The 26369-nt window shown below is 44.8% G+C and overlaps 1 long non-coding RNA gene across 1 annotated transcript in view; it reads right to left on the reverse strand.

Moving 5' to 3' along the window:
- Positions 1–12542: 12542 nt before the first annotated feature.
- Positions 12543–26369, reverse strand: part of LOC138247972 (uncharacterized) — a 274693-nt gene continuing 260866 nt past the window's right edge. Inside the window, exon 4 of the long non-coding RNA XR_011194589.1 lies at positions 12543–13260. This is a non-coding gene — a long non-coding RNA (uncharacterized lncRNA). The remainder of the gene's footprint in view (positions 13261–26369) is intronic.

Raw genomic sequence — 26369 nt, forward strand, 5'->3', positions numbered from 1 at the left:
GGTGTAAGTACCTTAGGTACCCACTAGAAACCAGGCCAGCCTTCTATATGCATGACCTCATGTCAACCATGCCTTGGCGGATACCTGGTGCCTCCTACATCCTTTGGACTTGGAATACACATTCTTCTGCAAGTCCAATCAATCAATCAATTAATTTGTTGAGCACGGTACTCACCCGGAAGGGTCTCAAGGAGCTGTGGGGGGGGAAGGGTTCTACTGCTAGAATAATCAATCAATCAATTAATTTGTTGAGCGCACCACATCACACAAATCCTGCATAGACTATTTATTCTTCTAAAGCCCACTCCTCCCCATGTCACGCATGCAACATTCTCGAGACAGTTTGACTACATCCTACCTGAAGACAAGGAAGCCCTCTGGACACACTTCGGCACCTATCTTCAAGACAATGAGGACTCCATAGCCCTGAGGCGAGTGCTGTAGGCTGCTCAGAAGGCTGCACTGAGGGGTGCTATGATGTGGGACTCAGCTGAAGCTAAACTTTGGGATCAAGATACCTTGTGAGACTCAGAAAGGGAAGTAGATACCCTTCAGCAATGCTGCACAGATGCTTACTATAGAGTCCTTCCCTCTTTACAATGCAGCAGAAAAGGCTTTGAGAAGAGTTGAATGCCTTCCTACAGCCCCTTCACGTATCCTCCCCTACTGAAGAGGGCTTGGGCACCAGAAAAAGAAGAAGAAGAAGCCATCTTGCTTCTCCCCACTTGCAAATCATTGAGGAAAAATGGGTTCTCCCCTTCAAGTTTTGCAAAATATGTAAACTGCTTCTGACCCCATTTTTGGCTTGTGCCAATAAGGAAGACACTGGTACACGTTCCTGGGCCTGATCACCAACACAGCCCCCATCATGGTCATTTCTAAAAATGATAAAGATCCATTAGAGTGTGCCAGCTACCATCCTATCTCCCTTATTAATGTTTGTTAGACTTTTCACAGCTCTCCACATGAACCTGGTCCCTGAAGCTCATTGGGGGGCAGCCCTGTGGAAGCATTTTGAGGCAGAGGGGAGGGAAACACTGACCGCCTTATGGGATTCTCAGAGTCTCATCTACACTGTCATGAAGGAGGCCTTACTCACCAGGTATGGTCTCACCTCTGAGCAGTACAAGGAGAAGTTTAGATCCTACAAGAGAAAGGAATCCCAAACATGGTTGGAATGTGTTGATTCTTTTTGCAGGTCACTGGATGGTTGGGTGAAGGGCAGTAAGGTAAACACGTATGAGGGGCTTTACAATTTAATTGCTTGGGAGCACTTGTACAGTTTATGTTTTCCAGAGCTGTGCCAGCACCTCATTGACAGCAAGCTGACTGACCCCAGGAAGCTTGCACAGGAAGCGGACCGCTGGGAGAGCACAAGGGTCCAAAAGAGGAATGGGGGAGACCACGACAAGGATGGGGAGGGTCCCTCTCAGAAGAAAGGGGTGGGGGTAAGGGCAAACAGGGGGAGTTTTCTAAAGGGCCCCAAACTGATTCCCAGGGTAAGGATTCCCAACCCCCCAGTGAAAAGAAGCCATGGTTGTCCAAAGGGAGGCCAGTGGCAGGTGGTCCCCCACGTAAGTGCTATGCATGTGACCAGGTGGGTCATGTGAGGGGGGACCCCAAATGCCCCAAAAGTACACCGGCACAGACTGATGCACCGTCCCAGGGTTTGGCCAGTGTAGCGCTTGGGGAGGAGTTGGTTTCAGGTGGGTGTGAACCAGCAGAAATGACCCTTGTCTCACTAGGGGACAGTGAGATGGTCCAGAGAAACCTAGTGCCTGATAACACTCAGAAGTACAGGCAATGGGTGACCATCAATGGACAGAGGGTGGAGGCTCTGAGGGACACAGGAGCCAGTGTGACTACAGTGAGGAGTCACCTGGTGTCTGAAGAGCAGATTGATCCCCGGGTACTTCACCAAGTAGTTGCGGTAGACAACTCTGAGCGCCTCTGCAGAGTGGCGCAGGTTCCCTTTAAATGGGGGGGGGGTCTCAGGTTCCTGGAAAGTAGCTGTGAGTCCAACCATGCCTGTTGATTGTTTGCTAGGTAACGACCTGGAGGATTCCCCTTGGAAGGAGGTGGAACACAGGTCTCACTTGGAGATGTTGGGTCTGCCTGGTGGGTATGCGTATCCACCCGGTCTATGGCAGCCAATCAGGGTCGTCAAGAGCCCCTGGAGCCTGAAACAGTGGCCCAGGGGACCACCAAGAAGAGGAAGGGCAGGGGGCGCGGGAAACCGGCCCCTGAGGTTCCCACGGTCCGGGAGGAGGCAGAGCCTGAGGGTGACGCCCTGGAACCTACAGGGGAGCAGGTGGCTGAACTGGGGGAGGTCCCTGAGCTGTCACAGTGGCAGCAGGAAGGGGGACCCACCAGGGAAGCATTCAACACAGCACAGAAGGAGTGCCCTACTCTTGAGGGGCTGCAGCAGCAGGCTGCAGCCCAGGCGGCTGGCGAGGCGCCAGGTACTCACCTGATATATTGGGAGGATGGCCTCCTGTATAGTGAGCCTAAGGTTCCTGAGCCTGGGTCAGCTCGTATGCTGGTGGTACCCCAGTGCTTCAGGGCCTTCCTACTGGGTTTGGCTCATGATGTGCCTTTGGCAGGACATCTAGGGCAGGACAAGATCTATAAAAGGCTTGTCTCCCACTTTTACTGGCCCTTGATGCACAAGCAGTCAGCTGCTTATGGTAGGTCTTGTCAGACTTGTCAGGCAAGTGGCAAGAGTGGGGGGAAATGCAAAGCTCCCCTCCAACCTTTACCTTGACCTTTACCTGTAGTCAGTACTCCTTTTGTAAGGGTAGGAATTGACATTGTGGGGCCTCTGGATCCCAAGACAACCATGGGCAACAGGTTCATCCTGGTCTTGGTGGACCATGCCACACGGTACCCAGAAGGCATTCCTTTAAGGACGGTCACTGCCCCCGTGGTGGGACGTGCCTTGATGGGAGTTTTTACCCGCATGGGGTTCCCCAAGGAAGTGGAATCTGATAGAGGTACAAACTTCATATCCACTTATATGAAGTCTCTGTGGAAGGTGTGTGGGGTAACGTACAAGTTCACCACACCTCACCACCCCCAAAGTAACGGTCTGGTTGAGAGATTCAACCGCACCTTGAAAGGCATGATTCATTGCCTGTCTGAGCCCTTGAGGCGTACGTGGGACGTCCTCTTGCCATCCCTTCTGTTCGCTTACAGGGAGGTGCCTCAAAAGGGACTTGGCTTTAGCCCCTTTGAGCTCATCTATGGCCACCCTGTGAGGGGACCACTCAGTCTGGTGAAGGAGGCTTTGGAGAAAGCTCCTAGTAAACCACCCCAGGATGTATTTAGCTACATGCTGGCACTAAGAAACCAGACTGCCCGCTTCAGGAGTCTCGCTCAGGAGAACCTGGAAGCAAGCCAGGAGGACATGAAACGGTGGTACGACCAGAATGCCACTCTGGTTGAGTTTCAGCCTGGACAAAAAGTGTGGGCCATGGCAGCAGTGGAGCCTAGGGCTCTCCAAGATAACTGGACTGGGCCTTTTGAGGTGGTGGAAAGAAAGAGCGAGGTCACCTATCTGGTAGACTTGCAATCCCCCAAGTCCTACATGTCAACCGCCTCAAACCACACTTTGAGCGAACTGAGCTATCCATGCTCCTAGCGACAGATGACGGGGTGGAGGAAGAGAGTGAGCCTCTTCCTGACCTCCTGTCGGCTGGAGAGAAAGATGGGTCTGTGGAGGGAGAGATCTTCTCCCCCTCCCTGACTGAGGAACAGCAGAGGGACTGTCGCCACGTGTTGGGACAGTTCGCCCCGCTGTTTTCCCTGATCCAAGGAGTCACACACCTGTGCACACATGATATGGACACTGGGAACAGTACACCTGTTAAACATAAGGTTTACAGGGTGACTGACAGGGTCAGGGCTTGCATTAAGGAGGAAGTCTCCAAAATGTTAACCCTAGGGGTTATTGAGCACTCCAGCAGTCCTTGGGTCAGCCCAGTGGTATTGGTCCCAAAGGCTGCTGTTCCTGGTGCCACTCCGGAATTTAGGTTCTGTGTGGACTACTGGGGTCTCAATGCGGTCAGCAAGACTGATGCACACCCCATCCCCCGAGCTGATGAGCTCATTGATTGGTTAGGTGCTGCCAAGTACCTCAGTACGTTTGATTTAACATCTGGGTACTGGCAGATTGCCTTAACTGAGGGGGTAAAGGATAGGTCAGCATTCTCTGCCCAAGATGGGCACTTCCACTTCAATGTGATGCCCTTTGGGATGAAGAATGCCCCTGCCACCTTTCAGAGGTAGGTCAACAAGGTGTTGGCAGGACTGGATGAGTTCAGTGCCGCTTACCTGGATGACATTGCTGTGTTTAGTTCCACATGGGGGAACACCTGCAACACCTCTGGAGAGTGTTAGAGGCCCTGCAGAAGGCAGGCCTCACTATTAAGGCGAGCAAGTGCCAAATAGGGCAGGGTTCTGTGGTGTACTTAGGACACCAGGTGGGGAGTGGCCAGGTGGCACCCCTACAGCCAAAGATTGACACGATTCTGGCTTGGGAGCCTCCCAAAACCCAGACCTAAGTGAGAGCCTTTTTAGGTCTCCCAGGATATTACCAGAGGTTTGTTAAGGGATTTGGTACCATTGTTACCCCCTTAACTGAGTTGACTTCTAAGAAGCAACCCAAGAAGGTGATCTGGACGAGGCTTGCCAGAACGCTTTTGATGCCCTGAAGGCTGCCATGTGCACAGCACCTGTGCTGAAGGCTGACTCCAAGGAGTTTGTTGTGCAAACAGAGGCCTCAGAGCATGGTATTGGAACAGTACTCTCACAGCTTAATGAAGAGGGCCTAGATCAACCCGTAGCCTTCATTAGCAGGAGGTTACTACCCAGGGAACATAGGTGGAGTGCCATAGAACGCGAAGCGTTTGCTGTGGTCTGGGCACTGAAGAAGCTAAGAACCTACTTGTTTGGGACTCACTTCCGAGTTCAGACCGACCACAGGTCCCTCAGATGGTTAATGCAGATGAGGGGTGAGAATCCAAAACTGTTGAGGTGGTCCATTTCCCTACAGGGGATGGACTTTACGGTGGAACACCATCCTGGTACAGAGCATGCCAATGCTGATGGTCTGTCCAGGTTCTTCCGCCTTAGTGATGAGAACTACCATGAGGTTGGGTGGTTGCTCCCCACTTTTAGCTGGGGGGGACACATGTTAGACTTTTCATCCTTGGCGTGGTCTCCCTTAACTTTTTGCCTCTGTTCCCCAGGTTGTTGATGTGTGCTGGACTCTGATTTTACTGTTTTTGTTACTCTGGGCACTTTACCACTGCCAACCAGTGCTAAAGTGCAAGTGCTCCTGTTTAAAATGTGTTCGTAATTGGTTCTCCATGATTGGCATATTTGTTTTACTGTTAAGTCCCTAGTAAAGTGCACTAGAGGTGCCCAGGGCCTGTAAATCAAATGTTACTAGTGGGCCGGCAGCACTGGTTGTGCCACCCACACAAGTAACCCTGTAATCATGTCTCAGACCTGCCACTGCAGTGTCTGTGTGTGTACCCACTTGCCAGGCATAAATCTTCCCTTTTCTTACATGTAAGGCACCCCTAAGGTAGGCCCTAGGTAGCCCCCAGGGCAGGGTGCAGTGTATGGATAAGGTAGGACATATAGTAATGTGGTTTATATGTCCTGACAGTGAAATACTGCAAATTTCGTTTTTCACTGTTGCAAGGCCTGTCTCTCTCATAGGATAATATGGGGGCTACCTTTAAATATGATTAAAGTGTAGATTCCCCTAGAGAGTAGATGGACATGTGGAGTTTGGGGTCCCTGAACTCACAATTTAAAAATACATCTTTTAGTAAAGTTGATTTTAAGATTGTTCGTTTGAAAATGCCACTTTTAGAAAGTGAGCATTTTCTTGCTTAAACCATTCTGTGACTCTACCTTGTTTGTGGATTCCCTGTCTGGGTCAGTTTGACAGTTGGGTTGTTTTTCACCTCGCACTAGACAGTGACACAAAGGGAGCTGGGGTGTAACCTGCATTTCCTGATTAGCCATCTCTGCTAGGAGGGAGGGGTGGAGTGGTCACTCTCATCTGAAAGGACTGTGCCTGCCTCTGACAATGCAGACTCCAACCCCCTGGTGTGTGTCTGAGGCCTTGCCTGGGCAAGGCAGGATTTCACAAGTAGGTGTGAGTCCCCTTTGAAGAAAGGTGACTTCAAAGACTAAAATGGGTATAAGAAGGGCACCCAAATCTACAGACTGCAGAAACACTTCTGGAACCAAGAGGAACCTCTGCCTGGAGAAGAGCTGATAGCTGAGGAAGAAGTGCTGCCCTGCCTGTGACTGTGCTTTGTGGAGCTTTCCTGCAGTGCTGCTTCTGCCAGAGTAAGAGGGCAAAGAGTGGACTTTGTGTGCCTTCCATCTTGTGAAGAAATCTCCAAGGGCTTGAGTTAGAGCTTGTCTCCTGTTGTTTGAAGTCTCAGGGACAGCAAAGACTTCTCTCTGCCAGCACCTGGAGTCTCTGGAGAGACTCCTGCTCCGACAAGTGGTGCACTATCCAGTCCCTGGGCCCTTGAAAGGAAAGCTGGTGGAAATCCAAGGAAATCGACTTCGGACGACTCCGGCCCGACGACGATGCTGAATCCGGTGACGCCGCCGGCACCCGCGCCGTAACCTTCACTGGAACGCGACGCTCTTCGCAGGCCTGACACCGCAGCAGCCTCGCTGAAGTCCGCGACTCCGTGGAAGTCGCCGCACCACGTCGTGACCGACGCCGCACGAAGTGCGTGGATTCAAAGTTTCGCACCGACGCCGCGATCCCCGACTTTGCGCATCGGCTTGTTTTCACTCTTCACCAAAGGTACTGTACTTGGGGGTCTACACGACTCCGTGTCCGGCGCCGCTGGTGTCGGCTTGTTGGGAACGACTCGGTCACGACGCCGTGTTAACATCTCATCGAAGCATTTTTGTTTCCAAACACTATTTTTATGTTTAATCTTTAAACATTCATAACTTGACTTGTGTATGTCGGATTTTTGTCATTTTGGTCTTGTTTTGTTTAGATAAATATGTCCTATTTTTCTAAACTGGTGTTGTGTCATTTTGTAGTGTTTTTCATTAAGTTACTGTGTGTGTTGGGACAAATACTTTACACCTAGCACTCTGAAGTTAAGCCTACTGCTCTGCCAAGCTATCAAGGTGGTAAGCAGGGGTTAGCTGAGGGTGATTCTCTTTTACCCTGACTAGAGTGAGGGTCCTTGCTTGAACAGGTAGTAACCTGACTGTCAACCAAAGACCCCATTTCTAACAATGTTGATCTGAAGATCCTCACCAAAATTCTGGCCATTCGGCTAGGGACTGTGATTCTGCAACTGATTTGCCCCACTCTCGTAGGTTTTGCCCCAGGGCATACATTGCTTGACCACTTCTGAATCCTCACACATGGTCCTATGGCATGCCAAAAATGATCTGGATGAGAGAATAGCACTTTCCCTTGATGCCAAAAAGGAGTATGACTGGGTGGATAGGCTGTATATCTTCAGGATTATGGTATGAATGGATCTTGGAGACAATTTCATCTCTAAAGTCTGACTCCTTTACGACACCCCGGATGCTGTAGTTCAATGTGGTGGCTTTGTGTCTAAATGCTTTTCCATCTACAGAGGTAAGTGCCAGGTTTGTCCTATCTCTCCACTACTGTTTCTCCTCATGGTGGACTTCACTAAGCTGCCCTGCACTAGGCTGCTCAGGTGAAGGGTGTCACTGTAGGCCCTCTTGAAATAAAGGCCTTGCTTTACATGGATAAAATCCTTCTTCTTCTATCCTGACCACACTCTTCCTTGACTTTCGTCGTGTCTCTCATCACTTGCTTCTTCTGACTGTCAGATTGTAAAAAAAAAATGGACAACCAGCCAAGCCATGCCTCTATCAACAGGGACCACTAGAGCTTGCCTCTGCACAGATGATGTTCGGTGTGTCCCCAGTGGGTTGAAATACTTTGGCCTCCTAATTAACAGTGATGTCCCCAGGATGTAGGAGGACGACCTCCTGCCACTCTGAGAATGGTCTAAACATGATGTCCTAAAATGGGGACGCCTGAACCTCTTCTTCTTGGGCTGCGTACAAACAGTAAATATAACAGTGGTGCCTAGATACAATTACATCTTTGCTGTGCTGCCTCTGAGAATACAATGAGCGCTCCTGCTGGGCATAGAGGCTGACATTTGATCCTATATCTGGAGCGACAGATACCCCAGACTTTGATACACAGCCCTTTGGGATGATAAGACAGCTGACTGCATTCGCTGCCTGCACGTCTCTTCCCATTACTTGGCTTTCCATATCTCCCAGATAGTACCCCATCAGGGTGATTCTAAAAACACTCCAATATGGGCAGCTAGGGAGTGCCACCTCACAGGATCAGCGTACCCTACCACACAGCACTACCTCCTGTTGTTGGTCAACCACTGGAAGTACAACCCCAAATTACCAGCTATGGCTGCAGCTTGGAAAATGGCCCACAGGCTCATTGGGATGAATCCCTTCTTCCACAGTGTGGCATCTGTTTGTCACAATGCTGCCCTCCACATTGCCAGATCCTCCTCCTGCTGGGCAACTTGGAAGAAAAGCGGAGTAGGCACAGATCGACCACCATCCTGAAGAATGAATTCTCCAACCATACCCCCTGCTTAGTAGCAAATTCAACCTCATCCAGGTAGACTACTAGAAATATCACCAGCTTTCCCATTTCCTCTGCTCTGTATTGTCCTCTCCCAACAGAACTCCTGATCTCTTCTGTTCAACATTAACTCTGCTTGTGGGGCAGGTACAGTCAACTGGTCTCTGGACTGTAAGAAGTGTTCAATGGAAGGCCCACTCAAATAATATCATGTCTTGGACTAGAACCAAGTGGCAAACCAACCTAAGCAGCGCCTATGCCCCAAAAGACTGGGTACAATAGATCCACTCTCACAACAGGGTACTCCTAGGCTCGTGCTTCAAGTTTCTATGTTTCAAGATATTACATGATTAGTACTGGTCCCCCCAAAAAGCTATGCCCGACGGGCATTCTGTCCTTCACCCATAGCAGAAGATGCCCAGTGGTTTAGTGCAACCTGCTTCATACTCCGTGGAGCTGCCCACAGATTCAGCCCTATTGGGCTGGAGTTTGGACATACTTCAGGTGGCTTCATCCCCCGGTGTGTCCACCCATTCCCCCTTCTTGCCCTTCTGCACTATGATGATGATGTTCCTGAAAAGGATGTTCACTGTCACTGGTGGTTGGTCATCGCTCGAGTAGAGACTAAAATATGCCTCCTTCCCCATTAGTGACAATCCAGGGGCCCCACCCTGCCAGAGTGAACAGTAGTACTCCAAAGAGTAGTTTTATAGGAACAATTCACAGATGAAGTCAATGACAAACTGGAAGTCTTTGAAAGGGTCTGGGGTGCCTTCCTAATGGAGGTAAAGCACAAAGTCTGAGCCTAGCAGTGCCTTTATACTGCACCCCTTCTCTCCCTCACAGGCAAGTTGTCGGAATGGTGATCTGCCACTCTGGTGCCTCTCCTTCCATTCTTGGAAGAGAGCTCACACAATGACACTGGTCTGCCATCGGGATCCCTTGTTACCCCTCCCAACTGACTCAGCACACAACATCCCCCACTCTCCCCTTTCACAAAGGCCTCTTGTTTGGGCACTCTATCATCATCTCCTTCACTTATTGGCTACCCCTAACTACCTTACGACCCCCATTTCCTCACCTTCACCACCCTCTTCCACCCTCTCTCTCCCATTGATATTAGTTTTGGTTTTGCTGTTACAAGATGGATGACAAAGTTGACAATCATCTTTCCCCAACAGGGGCATGCCAAACGAGAATCGCGGGGGCCTCAGAACCAGTGATCAGCCTTTATCAAACCCTCTACCTGCAGCAGGATGTCTTGCTTATAGCACCCCCATCATTGCAGACCACCTGATCTGACTTACATGCTACATTGGGCTTGCTTACCTGCCACATGAAGCCCATGTGTTGGGCTCCATTTACCTTAGGTTTTGGTTGTCATTTTATTCTTGATGCTTTTTCACTGTATTTTTTTCCCAGGAAATATAGATAAAGGTTGCAAAAAAGGACAAAATTGAGAGTAATAGGTGGCTTGGATTTTTTTCCAAAGAAGAACATTATCACATTGTTATAAGATCACAAAATGTTTTAAAACACGTTTTCCTCAACTAAGAACAAACCTTGGAATTTTGCAGTTTTTGCATTCATAAATTTCAGGATCACCTGATGCCGCTGGGCAAGGTTCTTGAGGCCCTGCAAAAGGCAGGCCTCATTATCAAGGCCAGTAAGTGCTAAATAGGAAGGGAAAGGTTGTATACTTGGGCCACCTCACAGGTGGAGGCCAAGTTCAGCCACTTCAGCCCAACATCATGGCCTGCCTGTTGGTGGTGGTATTGCACGGGGGGAGGTCTTTGCTGCTGTTGACAATGGGTGTTTTGGTGTGGGGATCGGGGTCTGTGCAGTCCACCTCCACCCCTTCTGATGCCACAGGCCACGCCTGTAACCTGGTGCCACAGTCTCAATGCCGATTTTAGGCCCTGTCATCATCCAAGACCCTGGAGTGTCTCGGACCTCTGGAACTGCACCTCGGATGCCCCAGAGTGGTCACCTCTTTGGTGTCATGTTATTGTTCTGGGGCCGGATAATTTACTGGATTTTAGGCGAGATTATGCCATTGCGGTCAACGATTAGCCACATCCTGGACATTGCATCAGTGTTGATCCCTACAGTGAAGGCGATGCATCAATCCTTCCCACACAGTAGCGTAGATGCGCCTATTTTGTTCACCCAGAAGTGAGATGCATCAGGTCTGAGATGCGGTGGTTCTGAAGATGATGCGCTGCAGTTGATCCATACTGGGAGGCAATTTGTCAACTCAGACCAATGCAATGGGGCTAATATGCTGGTTCTGATCCACACAACATGGGTGAAGTGCCGGTTCTGATCCACGCAGCAGTGGCAAAGCATTGGTTTAAACTGGAGCAGCACCTTTTACCCACTTCTAACGACCCAGGACTGGATTGGCACCACTTTGCAGGACAAGACAGTTGGCAGAGTCCAGTTGCTGTAACAGGTGTACTGGAAGTCCTTTGTGCCCCTGAGACATCAGAAAACAGGAGGCAAGTCAGCAAGCTCTTGGAGTCACTTTGGTTCTGGGTTGGAGGGATGCATGTTCTGTCCTACTCACTCCCAGGGAAGGAGGGCAGCAGACAGCAGTTTAGCACAGCAGAAGTCTGGCAGAGTGGTAGTCCTTTCAGCAGCACAGCAGACCTTCTTCCTGGTAGAGTATCCACAGGTTCAGAAATGTACTAAGTTGGTGGTGTCTTAGGTCTAGTACTTGTACCCAGTTATGCATTTGAAGTGGGGGATTTCAAAGAGAGGACTTTAAAGTGCACAGAATCCCTGTCTTTCTTGTCCTGCTCCAGTTTCTCTACAGGAGTATGCAGCCCTTTCTGTGGAGACAAGATACAGAACGGCCAATCAGGTTTTTGATTGTCCATCAATCACACCTAAGCTCCCTTTGTGTATGGCTGTCTAGAGGGAATGCACAAAGCCCAGCTTTCAACCACCCCAGCTATGTATTCATAGACAGGCAGAAGGCTAAAATAAGAAAATTGCAACTCTCTAAAAGTGCCATTTTCAGAATTACAATTTAAAATCCAACTTCACTTTAAGTTGTGCATTGCTCCACTTTGTAAACCCTTGCACCCCATTATAGCTGTGCCAGGCATAATCTATGCAATGGGGGCATTCCAGTGCTAGGATGCCCGCAAAAATGGTGTAGCGCAATTTAACAGATATAACTGGCCCATTTTTAGTGTAATTTTTAACACTTGCTTAGAGCAGACGTTAAAATGATGCACCCATAGAAACCTATGGGCCTCCTTGCACTTTTCTATACGGGCGTCCACATTTTTGATGCTAGTGTAACAAAGCACCACAACAGAAAATGTCGATGCTGTCGTACTAACGACCGCCATGGTGTGCTGCATCATAAGTACGGTGCAACCATGGTTTCATTAGGTGCCGGTAGGGGGTCGCAGAAAAAGTGGTGTATCACGTCTGATGCACCACTTTTTTAAAATATGGGCCACAGGCTCTGCAAAGGCAGGCCTGAGACATGCTTGAAGTGCTACTGAAGTAGATGGCACAATTAATGCTGCAGGCCCACGAGTAGCATTTAATTTACAGGCCTTGGCACAGGTCGTGCACTTTAGTAGAGATGTATCAGTAATTTAAAAGGGCCAATTTTTGATAAGTCAATGTTATCATGTTTCAGTACTGGTTAACAGCAGAAAAGTGCCCAGAGTCCTAAAACCAGCAAACACGAGGTCTGCAAAGCAGGAGGTCTGAAGGTAAAAAGTCAGTAGACACACAAAAAACCAACAGCATACCGGATACCCAACCCTATGGAGTGTGCTGTCTGGGAGTGGTACCCAGATAATCATAAGACCCTGCCCTGGAACATCAGTTCAAGGAACCATGCACACTCAGGATAATTGGTGCAGAAAGTGCAGTTTATTTCTCTGTGATGCACTGTGTCAAACAGACGCCTTAATCATATGTCAAACAAGGACACACCTGCTGGGTAGTCTGGAACATCTTAGACATTGAAAAGGGGCACCATAATGTTTACACGGAGTGCCACCTTCGACTGTAGGAAGGGAAAGTGCAACATTTGGAGAAAACTTACACACAAAATCATAATGACAAATCAATAATGTATGATTCTACCAATATAAATGATTCATATGCAACAGCTGAGATCTGTTAGCTTCCAATCTATCACATATGTGGGCATACAAAACAGTCAAGCCCAATTGGACTGAAGTTATGTGGTTACACCCTTGTGTCAGACATGTGAGACATATAAAAGAAACAGTGGTCACAAGAATCTGTGAAATGATGCAGCACATTACAAAAATTATACATCACATCATAGTCAAGGCCTAATATTTCATATGGTAAGTTGTATACAACTAGTTACACCATGCATGAATAGCATTGTGATTAACCAAAGAAAAATCTTGAGCAAACATAATTATACAATCTCTCAAAATAACCTGACATGTCAATGTCAAAATTACTATATTATGAATAGTCAGAGCAAATAAAAGAAAATCATATGTACATCTGCTGCAATCAGAATCTTGTGTCTATAGATGAGGGTAGATGGTTGATGAGCACCTCTCGCAAGAGAGTCCCTTCCTCAACTCCTGTAAAGAGGGAAAAAAGGAGAGCATTTAAAATACAGATGACATACCTCTTGAAACCCTTAGTGTCTGAGCAGGGCAGCAAATTATAAACATAACCCACATGAATTCCTTGATTTTACATTATTCTCCCAGATGTATTGCCAGCTCTTCTTCAATATTTAAGCCTCCTAGGGCTATAGTTTCGAGCTCAGTAATGTACTTAGGCACTACTCAACTAAGCTACACAATCCACTCTTGGGACTCAGATCAATCTTCATAATGCAGTAATATTTTAACAGATAATGATCCGAGCAATGATGTTCAGCAAAATGCTGGGCCACAGGATAGTGATTTCTTATTTTTTTAGTTTTGCCTGCAAATGCTCCAGTAATCCTTTCTTGACTAGGTGAATGGTCCTGCCAACACAGAGTTTACCACAAGGGCACATTAAGATGTAAATTATATAGTTTGCACTGCATGTGATCAAATTGTTAACCTGCCTTTTACCGTTCCCTGCTGTCACAGGGAAACATTTTGTATTGGTAGTGTGCTGGCATGCCTTGCACTTACCACAAATGTAAAATCCTTTCATGTCCAACTCCATGTTATTAGTTTTTTTCCCAGAAACATCACTGTACTCTAGCCAATCAAGCAGAGATCTAGGTTTGTGATAATTAATTTTAGAGTGTGTGGAAATATGATACCCAATGATACTATTAGTTGACTTTATTTTTTGCAAAATGTGGTTATCATGTAGGTATATTCATGTGCTGATTGGGTACTGTACCCTATTACTCTTAAACAGGGCAATAGTTCTGAAAATTTCCATTATACCTTTCTTGATTTGCTCTAATCACCATGAGGGTTACTCTTTTTCCTGGAATCTCTTTGCCATGTTTTGAACTCCATTCTCAAAATCTGCATCAGAGCAGAGCTGAGCTACAGTTTTTCCTAGACCTCATAATTTAACCATAAGGGATGCTCTGTGTCTTGATGGCTATATTTCGAATGCAATAAACTGTCACTAGCTGTGTTTTTTCTGTTGAGGCTAGGTTCTAGTTGATTGTCTTTCACCATTACCTCTATATCCAAAAATACCCTTTGGTATATTGCTTGTATTACAGTTAAATTTCAAATACAAATAGTTATTGTTTAATCTCTTAAGAAAATCTCTCACCGCTGATCTGTGCAAATTACAAATAAATCATCAATATCATCAATATACCTTAACCACAAGACCACATTTCCCATATCTTCTGTAAACTATTGAGCATGGACACCTGTTCCTCCTACCAGCCCAGCATGATTTACAAAGCTGGGAGCAAAACAGGCGCCCATTGCATCCCACATACCTTTTTATATTGTACACCATTGAACAAAAATCTATCAATATCTAATCACATTTATGATCATAATGGTATGAACATACAAGGACATACGTCTCTACCAGAGAATGTGTTTTCCAGGCATTTAATGCCTTTCTCAAGTTGAATACTTGTATAGAGTGAGGCGACATTCAATGTCATGTATTCCTTCAATCTTCCTTTCTTTGTATCTTGATATATGATGGTAGTGCAGATACAAAAAGTTTTAAATAAAAGTTTATATATTATTAAATGTTCTCTAGTAAATTGCAAATTGAAGATACAATGGCCCCCCGGTGGATCTTTTGGGACTTTATGTATCTTTTGCAATAGCTATAATAAGGGTATGCAAAGATGTTCAACATTTCAAGTAGCCAAATCTTCATATTTAATTATGACCCGATATTTCCATTTATTGAGTAAATCCCAATATTCTTCAACGGTGCTCAAATATCTCTCTGAATTGATGGGCATATAGTTCTCCTTGACCGATACCTGTTTGTAACTTTCACTCAGGCACATTTTCTGAAAGAAGATAATAATGTTGCCTCCCTTGTCTGCAGGGAGAACTACAATATTTTTGTCTCAGGCTAGATTTCTTATTGCCTGCATCTGTGTGTACATCAAATTATTTTTATCTATGTATTTCTCTCTTCTTAGTTTTTTAAGATCCTTTATGAGTGCATAATGAAAAGTGTCAATACAGTCATGAGTGACTTGTGGCATAAAGCAAGATTTAGGTTTACCTTCACTAGCTTGACATTTGTCATAGGTTATGTACATGACCCAAATAACAAACTTTGCAAAATAGAAAACGTCACATTGATAATACCTATGTTTTATTGATCTAAAACAGTTTTCTCTGTTATCATTCTTACAGTTTTATTGACATATCCACCACATTGTCCAGGACATACCTTATGCACAATAGTGTGAAATGAGAACAAAATGGTTCACACACTAAAATTGCAAACACCTCCTGGAGTAATCAGTAACACTTTCTTCTAATTTAGGGGTACTGATTTCTGGACTGTTGTTAAGGACTCCAAGTTCATTAGCAGACAAAGCTACATTTCTCTGAAATATTGTAGATTGAAATGATGCTATTTTGAGTGTGCCTCAAATTTTACAAGCAGGTGCTTCAATGTAGAGATTAAAGAGTAGCGGAAAAGCAAGCAGCCCTGTCAGGTACCTTGCTTCATCTGGGTCACTGCATTATTAACTATTATTCTAATAAGTACAACTAAGACAATGACTGTTGCACTGACATACCACTTTTGGAATGTCCAAATCTTCTTAGAATTTCCCATAAATTCCTCCAATTTACTGAGTTGAAGAATTGTGTATGGCAAATGGCATTTCATTATTCTCAGCTAAATTGACAGTAGCTATTAAGGTATGTGTTAAATCATCTAGATTTAGAACTCGGTGGAAAAGGTTACACCATCACAACAGTGTCGGATAGCTCATCTGCTGAAATCTAAATCCCATTATATCTTATTAGATTTAGATTTCAGGGACGGGATATCAGTCACAGTTGTGACAAAGTAACTCATCCGCTGAGTTCTAAATCAGGACAAATAGTTTCTCCTCTCTTACTGCAGTACTGGTGTGTGACATTATAAAGAACAAAATTGAGTTTGAATTACTACTGCTTCCTTTACCCCTTTTTAAAGGCACTGTTAACACCCTGAAAGTATGAACACCACATTTATTATATATTGAGTGGGGTTATTTGGAGGCGCAACAACCTGTATATTCAGACTCAAGTGTGGGTGAACAGAACTAAATTCATGTGTCCGTGGGTGGGAAAATCAAACTTTGTAGAGGTGAGCTTTAGTTTATGTAACAATAGTTGGCAATTTAAATTCAAGGGTATGCTTCAGTAGCACATATACATATTCTGACAGCTAGGTTTTTAAGTTCTGCACCTTTCTGAAAAACATAAAAGCACTTCAAGATTTCTAAGCTTAAGGAAGATATCCCCAAACAGCCTGCTGATGGTGGAACAACTTTTCACACACAAATGAGAGAATGCACTCTTCCATCTTACAGAAGTCAATGCAAAGCACTGGCTTTTCTCACAGTATTCTGTTAAGTAGTTTGTCTTCCTGATGTGTCACAGTCCCTACCTTTCAGAGGTAATAAACCAATTATGGTGTCTGTATCAAATACTATCACATTATAATGCATTGGTATGCATGTGAGGAGTGGAATGTCAAGTTACCTGTATGATACACATTTCTTCCATGGAACAGACTAGACTTGTTTATGTGTCCGTAGCTCTACCTATAGACGTTTTCACTCCTTGTGGACTGCCTCCCTTCTTCTACTAAATGCCCTCAGGATGATTCGATCCCCCAGGTGAAGACGGCCTCTTGCCTTTTCAGAACCTAAGGCCTGGATCTCATTGCTATGGCACCTCGAGGCAGTGAAGAATGAATTATTTCTTAGGAAAATTCTGAAAACGTATTTATTTTGCAGAGCTTTTATTAGCATAAACTTTCACTGCCATTTTATTGTTCCTGTTCAATACCCTAGCTCCAAGAAGTCCTTTGACGAACAAGCGCTTTATAAGCGATAGATTAAATCATATAAAGTTCCATGTTTTTACCAGAATTTAGGACACACATCAATCATGAACCTATGGTGTCAACCTACATCTTCAGCACACCAGCAGGTTTAGTCATTTATGCTGCACCCATCTGTCCAAAGCATCTTCAATATTTTTGCGCTGTAAAATAACTTCAATGTAAAATAGTAGCAAAATACAAACGACCTGAAACAATACATAATAAATAAATAAATGCATCAAACTATGCATAAACAAATCCATAGATAAACAAGTACATGAGTACATAATAAAGGTGACAGATTAAGGTTGGTCACTTTTAAAAGGCTGTTGGAAGTGAACTGTGAAGGACACCACATGACTGAATAGAGGAACCAGAACAAATGTCTGAGCATGTTAGTAGGGATCACTTTTGTACCAATGGACAGCAACCTTATCCAAGGTGTATCCACTTTAATGATATTGCGTTGCCTGTTGTGTCAAAAGTTGCAGATACACCAAGAAAGACAAAAACGTTTATGTGCTCATCAAATGTCCATATTACATTCACCAAAAAGAAAAAAAGGCCAACGCCTTGACATGATTTGGCCTAAATGTAGACTTGGAGAATGAAGGCAAATGTTGCAGTCAAAAATGGTTGCAGCTGTGCGAGATTCCACTTGTGCAATGAGAATAGTTTTATAGTATGGACAAAGCCCAAATTGTGACAGATGGCTTAACAAAAGGACAGTTTCATAAAAAGCAAAAGGTCATCAGAAATGAAATTGAATAACATATCACTACAAAATATGTGATACACATACAAGGCAACAGTTATTATGGGATGAGATTCAAGATGTACAGTAACTACTATTTCTCAATACAGTGTAAACCATATTGCATTGCCTAAATCCCAGAATTTCCCCCCTTATGTAGTTGCAGTACAAGATATTGTGCAAAATGTGTGCTATCCAGTGCTAATCATTTGTCATTCTTTCCAGTAATACAAAGATACCTGGGTTGCTTGTCCACCATGTTTGGTGACGATTCATCATATGTCGCCTCTGCTGGACTATGATGAATTAGTTTTCAATATAATGACTTAGGTTGCGGACAGTGCATCTGCAGTTGTTGGCCAGCAACAGAGCATCATTACACCCATGGTGCCTTTTACGCAGCCACAGTTGTCAATACAAGTACATTAATGCCGAAATTATTTAGATCATCAAAGTTGTTGCATTTCACAGTCATTGTACAAAATCCATCAGCAGAACACCTATGGGGAAACCAGATTAGGAAAAATAAACTATTTCTATTCTCAGCAGCTTGGAAATCTAAGTTTGCAACCCAAGAAATGTGTTGGGAGAGTGGTCCTATGCAAATGCCATGGAGCAGGAGATGCAGCTCACACCTATATGTTGGCGACAGGACTGTTTCAGTCATTGGAGGAATGTTCAGCACTACCAGCCATATTCACGAAGTTGTATTCTGTAGTAAACAACAGTTTACAAATGAATGTAACTGTTTTACATCTGTCAGGAATCAACAAAGAGATCAATGGCAGGCGTAAATCAATTTCTGTGTATGTAGATTTCTGCTTTGAGTGGACAGTTTGATGGAGCCATAAATCCCACTTAAGTTGTGAGTAAATGGGTACTTAATGTAAGTTTATGAAAGTCCAAAGTATGTGTGTGGCTTGTGTTTAGATATTTACAATCTCCTCTCATTCCCCCTTCTACCTTGGAAGCGTGAATTATGCCCAGGTTTGGCAAAGGTGTAGAGGAAGATACTTTCCTGTGAGTGTGTGGGGGGTATATTTTTTCCTGAAGAATTACGACATGGACAATATCTCAGCACAGCTGGAATAGTATCCTAATGTCTCATGAACTTCCCAGAAACACATCTAGAAACCGATGCCTGCCTCTGCTTCCATATATTCTCCTCTGAACATGTATGAATTCCAGAAAACCTGAAAATTATGTCCAGACAGAGAATATTTCCGCCCATAATATTACAAGTTTCTTGGCGGATCATACCCTGCTGTGTTTTAAAATACAAAAATTGTGGGGAGATATGGAAAATAAAGCAGCAGAGCATGAAAATTCACAAATTATATACATGAAGATAGGGATACAAAGGACTACTACAATATTCTAGTTTGAGTTGCAAGGCTTCATTGGGAAGCAGAAGCTCCAAGTGCCCTCCTCTCTGGAGATAGTTGTGGGTTTTATAGTAGTGCAACATTATATACATGTATCGTGCTGTGTCACATGAATTTTTCTGGAGATTCATTGTAGGTTCCTTTTTCGAAAGGGGACCAACAGGCTCAGGCGAATACAGTACACTGACCCTGGGGGCATTCATCCCAGCAATTGTAAGAAGGCTATATAACCAAGCGTAGTCACCATGCCACCTATGCCACTATGCATTGTGTGAGTGTGCAGCTTGACAGGAAATCTACCAAATATTTGGTACACAGGATTCACCATATGGCTGCAATATTGACTTATTGTTATATGTAATGTCTACAAGGAAAGGATATACTTCCTTCTGCGAATGCAGAGCAGGTGTTCATCCAAAGAAGAACATTTAATATTGAATAAGAAGTTGTACAAGCCTTCCTGCAAATTCAAATCCTGCTTAGCACACGTAAAGTTACGGGTTTACCCTTTAGTGTGCATCAAATACCCTTGTGCATCAAGTCCCTTTGCTCTGTTAGGCTATTTGTGGCTACTGAGCAATGATGATATGTATTTATTGGCCCTCCACTTTTTTATTTTACTTAATTGAGTGTACTAAAGCACTTTGGGCCAGATGTATGAACAAACCCCTTTGAGAATCGCAAATAACGATTTTTAAGAAATCGCTATTTCTGAGTCGCAATATGCAATGTAACATAATTGCAATTCGGAATTAGCGATTTCTTAAAATTCGCCAATGCAATTTGCGATGCCCAAGTACCGAATTTGCGATTCGGTATTTGAAAATTGCAAATTGCGAGAACGCACAACTGGCAGAGCCTGATGACATCACAAGCAGGAAGTGAGTCATCCCAGGCAGTTTGCATGTGCCACTCCCAAAGGAGCAGTGAGAGAGAGACAGCCCAGCCACAGGGAGCAAGTCTGTGAGCAAGGCAGGACTTAACATCAGCATGGACAATTCTGCAAATGGAAAGGAGAAGGGAGAGAGGAAGAGAAAACTGAAGTTCAGTGAGCAGGAACTGGAGGTGCTCACTGAGGAGGTGGTGAGGAGCCATGACCGGCTGTTCGGGAAGAGCTCACTCCAGGTCCCAGAGAGTGAGAAACGCAAACTCTGGGTGGACATACAAACCGAAATCTGCACTGTGGGGGTTGCGCAGCACTCAGTGGAGGAGATTAGAAAGAGGTGGTACGACCTGCGTTCCCGTGCCAAGGAGAGGGTGGCCAAAAGACTACAGGAGGCAGAAACCTGCCACCCCCATGGAAGACCTGGTGGAGTTGACACTCCTCCCAGAAGCTGTCAGTGGGGTCACTGAATTAGACACATCCGGCACACCAAGCACCAGTAAAGGTAAGTGCAGTATTGAAATGTAACCCCATATGTGTATGTACAAAAGCCCCTCAGTAATTAGCAATTAGTGCAAAGCATTGCGATAAGTAGTCCATTCCACATCTTAGAAGCGGCACAACAATGCCTTATGGGAGAAGTAGTCCACAACCCAGAGCTGAAATTAGCACATAGAATGTAATTAAGTAGAGCGACATGCAGAAGAAGACAACACCCACTACATAGTGATATGATGTAACTGTACATTTATTACCATTGTGTAACCGTTGATGATACATACATAAATGACATGCTGCACATTGTCGTTGCAGATGGCCCAGGCCCAGCAGCATCAGCATGTGCCGTTGTGGGGGATGCTGAACCACAGCCTCCATCAGACTCCAACACCAGTGAGTCAGTGACTATTGCGCCAATCAGACGCAGGGCAAGGGCTGTACCTCTCCCAGAATTGAGCCAGGACTCAGATGACATGAGGGATGAAGGCCACACTCCATCCCCAGGCGGCAGATTCACCGTAATGCAGGAGTCCCAGCCCCAGTGTCATTCAACACCCCGCAGGAGGCCTCAGTATGCAGGCACGCAGCATGTGGAAGCAGGAGAGGGCCCATCATTCTTCGGTGGCCGGGAACCCTCTATGCTTAAATGCAGCGCCTGCAAAATAAGAAGATCACGGCAATGCATAGGCAGATGCAGGCACACAATGCCAACATGGGGGGCTGCATAAGCAGTTGGAGTGCCTTAATTCAAACATTTCCAAGCTGCATGAGGGACAGATCACAGCTGCCGAGAACATCAGGGAGCTGACCAATGCAGTGAAAGAACTCTGCACAGAGATAAGGCATGAGAGGGTCAGCCACTGCAGGCATGAGAGGCGATTTATAGGGATGTTTAGTGGATTCTGTAGATCTGTCAATCGGCTGGCAACATCTACGGCCCTCATATCGCAGCCTGCTGTGGCTGCACAGGTGGAGGCAGCGCACAGCAGTCGGGATGTAGCCCAGGAACTGGTCCAGATAACAAATGTTCTGGACACTATGCTGGGTAACCGCTCTGCTATACCCAGTGAACTTGGACTAGGGGAGATTGAGGACTCATCTAGCCTCAGCAGCCTTGTAGTACCCACGACAGATCACAGGCGTCGCAGTGCCAGGCACAGCACTGCCACTGAGACAGATACCAGAGGTGCCGGCAAGGCAGCTGTGCACTCTAGTGGCTTGCGTGGCCATAAAAAGTGACTTTGATGGCCACAGGGGACTGTCTGCATATTTTGTTTTACAGTGAACTATGAATACAATAGTGAGACACTATTAATGGTTATTTTATGACACGTGTTTTTTTTTTTTTTTGCTAGTGACACTTATGTTACCTGACGTTAAGGTAATAAAGGTACTGACTACCAGAACACGTCAGTGAAGTTGTGTTGTTATTACTTACTTAGGAAATGGTTGTGCGTGATGTCAGCACACCTTTGCCTGCCCTCTGCTGCACTGGTCCCGTCTGCTGGCTGTAGGGGGGGTATGGGATCATCATCCTCATCTGAGTCTGGATCAGATATTTCCACAGGTATGCCCCTGGAGGGAGCTATATTGTGCAGGATCGCACATGTGGCCACTTTTCTACAGGTTGTGTCCGGGCTGTACTGTAGTGCCCCTCCACTTTTGTGGTTGCACCAGAAGCAACTCTTCAGTAGGCCAAAGGTGCACCCCACCACATTGCGGGTTGCCCTGTGTGCTGAATTGTATCTCCGTTCTGCTGGTGTTGTAGGAGTGAGGTAGGGCGTCATCATGTAGGTGCGCACTGCGTAGGCACTGTCTCCTGGAAGGAACAGAGGGTATAATGAGTAAGTGAGCCATCTGCCATCACACTGCCATCAATGCACCAGTGTACAGAGAGACAATACCTAGTAGATATCCTTCACCAAACTCCCCAGCTAGCAGTCTTGTGTGAATCCCGCTGTGGCGAAAGATGTACGAATCATGTGTGCTCCCTGGGTACCTAGCCACGAGATCAGTTATGATGTAGGAGGCATTGCATTTCACCTGTATATTCATGCAATGTTGGTATTTATGGTTGCGGTACACATACTCTGTGGCCGATGGTGGACAAATTGCAACATGTGTCCCATCTATGGCACCTAGGACGTGGGGGAACTGCACTATCTGGTAGAAATCTATTTTTGTCTGCTGCATTTCCTGTGGGGTGTGGGGGAATCTGATGTACTGGTGTATCCTACTCAGCATGGCATTGATAAATGCATTGAAAAATCTAGAGAGGGCACTCTGTGATACCCCTCCAGCTGCTGCTATGACCCCTTGATAGCTCCCTGAGGCAAGTAGGTGGAGGGAGCATAATACCTGCACATGGGTGGGTATGCTATTTGTCCTATGTGGTGTGCGCTGCAGTATGGGTTGTAGCTCAGCTATCAGGTCAAGTATCATGGCTGAGTTCAACCTGTACTTATCATATATCTCCTCCTCAGTCTGGTCAAAAAGGGTAATGCACACTCTGAAAATGCGCTCCTGTCTCCTCCTCCCTCTCCTCAAACCTGCCAAGATCCTCATTCTCCTCGCCATGACGTAGAGTGCAGCCATTGTGGAAAAGAGTCTGAGGCATTCTGGGCCTCTTTATATAGGTTGCACCTGGTTACCACCTGCTTTCACTCCGTGGTAATTTGCATGTGCAAAAGGCCATTCTGCGAAAATTTGCAATTTGCGAATTTTTGATGCATCAAATTGCAATATGGTTTTGCGTGTCGCATTTTGCGTCTCGCAATTTCCGACGTGAAATACCAAATCAGTATTTGCGAGTCGCTATTCCGACTCGCAATTTACGAGATGCTAATTGTGATTCAGTATTTCATGTCGCAAATTGCGAGACGCAAAATGCGACACGCAAAACCATGTCGCTTCGCAAAAAATGGCATTTTTGGCAATTCCTTGGTTTTGGCCTGCGAATGCCTTTCATGCATCGCAGACCACATTTTTGCATTCGCAAACGGCCAAATTCTGCGATTCGCACCATTTGCGAATGCAAAATGGTTTGATACATCTGGCCCATAGTTCTGTGCTACATTTTACTCACATTCTATTGATTTCTTTACTTTCTTTCAAGTTCAGCAAGGCACCAGGCAAGTCCCACCTAGGAAAACAAGACATGTATACCACTAGGTATAAACATCCTAAAGTTACATACAAATAATACTGTTTCGAAAATCATGAATTACAATAGTTCAGATGAATGAAACAATGGTATCATAAAAGCATTATTTTAAAGTACCAAATTATTTTCCAGTAATACGCAGAAGGGGGCAAATTGCTGAATGTAGAACCGTGCAAATCGTGACTTCACCCAATTACATTAAAAAATAGAAAGCAAACAGAATGGACTTTGTATCTTTGAAATTTTGAAGGACAACATGATGACTCCTTGCCATAAGCCTCATGGGACACATTTAACAAGAAATTCGGTTTAGTTGATGTTGTTGTAATATTCCCCAGTCGCATTCCCTCGTCTCCACATCATAAACATCCAATGATGTTTGTGCCACTGGTTACACATTCTCAGTAATCTTTTTTTTTTTTGATCATTTAATCTGAACGTGGTAATTAGAACCGCCTTTCACAGAAAAATACGGATCCATTTTCGAAAGCAATCTGGATCCCTCTGATGTATGTCTATCATGAAAGATATTGGTGACAGCCCCTTGAATTTCACAAGAACATTACACTACCATATAAGAGCCCGAGATAAGTGATTCTAACATTAGCCCCTCTTACGATGTCAGTGCATGGCAACGCTAGTGCAGCACATCGAACATCGACGGCATGTTTCACTCTAATATCCTCTCTGTTCTGCATAATAAATACACAGCATCTTCTACAAAGCCCTAACAGATCACACAGTTGTTCACCCGTCCCACGCACCCTTTGCAGAGCCTTTAGCCTCCTCATCGACGAGAGGGGCCAATAATAATGTCAGGTCATTAAGCAAAGAGAAACAGTTGAAACAATTTGGTCTACAACTGAAGACCTGTATTCAAAATGAGTATGTATTGTAATTAGTTTAAGCACAAACTAAAAATATATTTTAGTGCCTCCGAGACGGCCTCGATCAATAGGTTTTTTACTGATAATTGGACAGCTGTCAAAAAATGTCTGTCAACTTGATTCTTGCAACACATTTAGAGAAAGCGGGAATTGCTGTGCCCCCGCAAACTCTGCCACCAGAAACACATTTCTTGTCGCCCAACAGCCACAAAAGACAGCATTCTTGGTGCTAGGAAGGCAGCAAGTTTAGAGCAGGCTTCCAATGCTGTTTTTGTCCCACCCGAGTCTGGTCTGCATTGCACGTTGGTCCATGGTAGAAAAAAAAGTATTAATGTTCCCAATGAGCTGGCGAATGGTGGTTTTATTTTTTTAAATCAAATGACAGCGTTTAGGGCTTGTCTTTAGAAAAATAAAAAATGATTGTTAGTCAGTCATGCCATAATTACATTCCATGCTGGCACGCATTGTGCAATTCGATTGAAAACCCCAAAAAGTGACAAAGGACAGAGAGAAAAAAAAAAAAAAAATGAAGAATGAAAGATGAAAGATGAAATAATAATGAAGTATGGGTTAGAGCAAGAAAGAAAAAGAAAAAGTTTGAAAAAAACATAGCCGAAGAGGTGAAGGAAGTAAAATTAAGAGTAATACAATTTTGAATTAAATTTTTCGAATAGAAAGGTGCAATCAGCCTTGTTACACAGAAAAGCTGTCCGAGTGTTAATCTTCTTGCAAATGAAGGGCAGAAGGCAAACATGGCTAAGGAATGGGGACATACCTCTTATTTTGCCCTGCTTACCCATTCGACACCCTCAAACAATATGTGCACAGTATCAGCAGACTCTCTCATTGCCCATATTCCTGTCGTTTGAGCTAAATTTGCCATTCCAACACTTCTGGAGCCTGATACTTTTTTAGTTTACACAAGGTTTCTACGTACCACTGAATGCATGTCCTGATTAAATATCGAATCACGAAGATGAGAAGATGTTGGTAGAAGCCTATTGAACGTCAAACTGTCCCCTGGTATTGAATAAGTGTCTTACTTTATTCTAAGCCACAGCTAGAGAACTAACAATTCTCCTACCCCACCAAATTCTCTGAATTCCATTTTGGAGAACTACAACCTCAGCAGTTAGTAGTGGTGCCACATCAAAATGATTACATATATATATATATATATATATATATATATATATATATATATATATATATATATATCCAATAACAATATCACACACTCAGGAGGATTTTCAAAGACATTTTATTCAGCTACACTTAAAAAATAGGCATTGACATACGCGTTTCGGCGTAAAGCCTTCTTCAATATCAAACTTTTAATCGTGTTATATAATTGAGATGCAAACTAAGAACCTGAAGGGATTGAAAATGGATGCAGGGATGAGGACCCATGTGGGTTAATCTTTATGGCACATGGGTCTGCTGATACTCATATTGTGTTTCTACATACATTAACTACCCATTCAGGCCTTGATTATATTTTGGAGAGAATGAATTCATGTGATGCCAAGGGAATTGTAGATTCCTCAAAATGAATGACAGGTACCAAAAATTTGATTTATAAGCACAGAATGAGTGGTAGTTGGTTGGTTATTGTTTTTGTGA

This window comes from Pleurodeles waltl, chromosome 1_2 (genome assembly GCF_031143425.1).
Source record: "Pleurodeles waltl isolate 20211129_DDA chromosome 1_2, aPleWal1.hap1.20221129, whole genome shotgun sequence".
NCBI classification, from domain to species: domain Eukaryota; kingdom Metazoa; phylum Chordata; class Amphibia; order Caudata; family Salamandridae; genus Pleurodeles; species Pleurodeles waltl.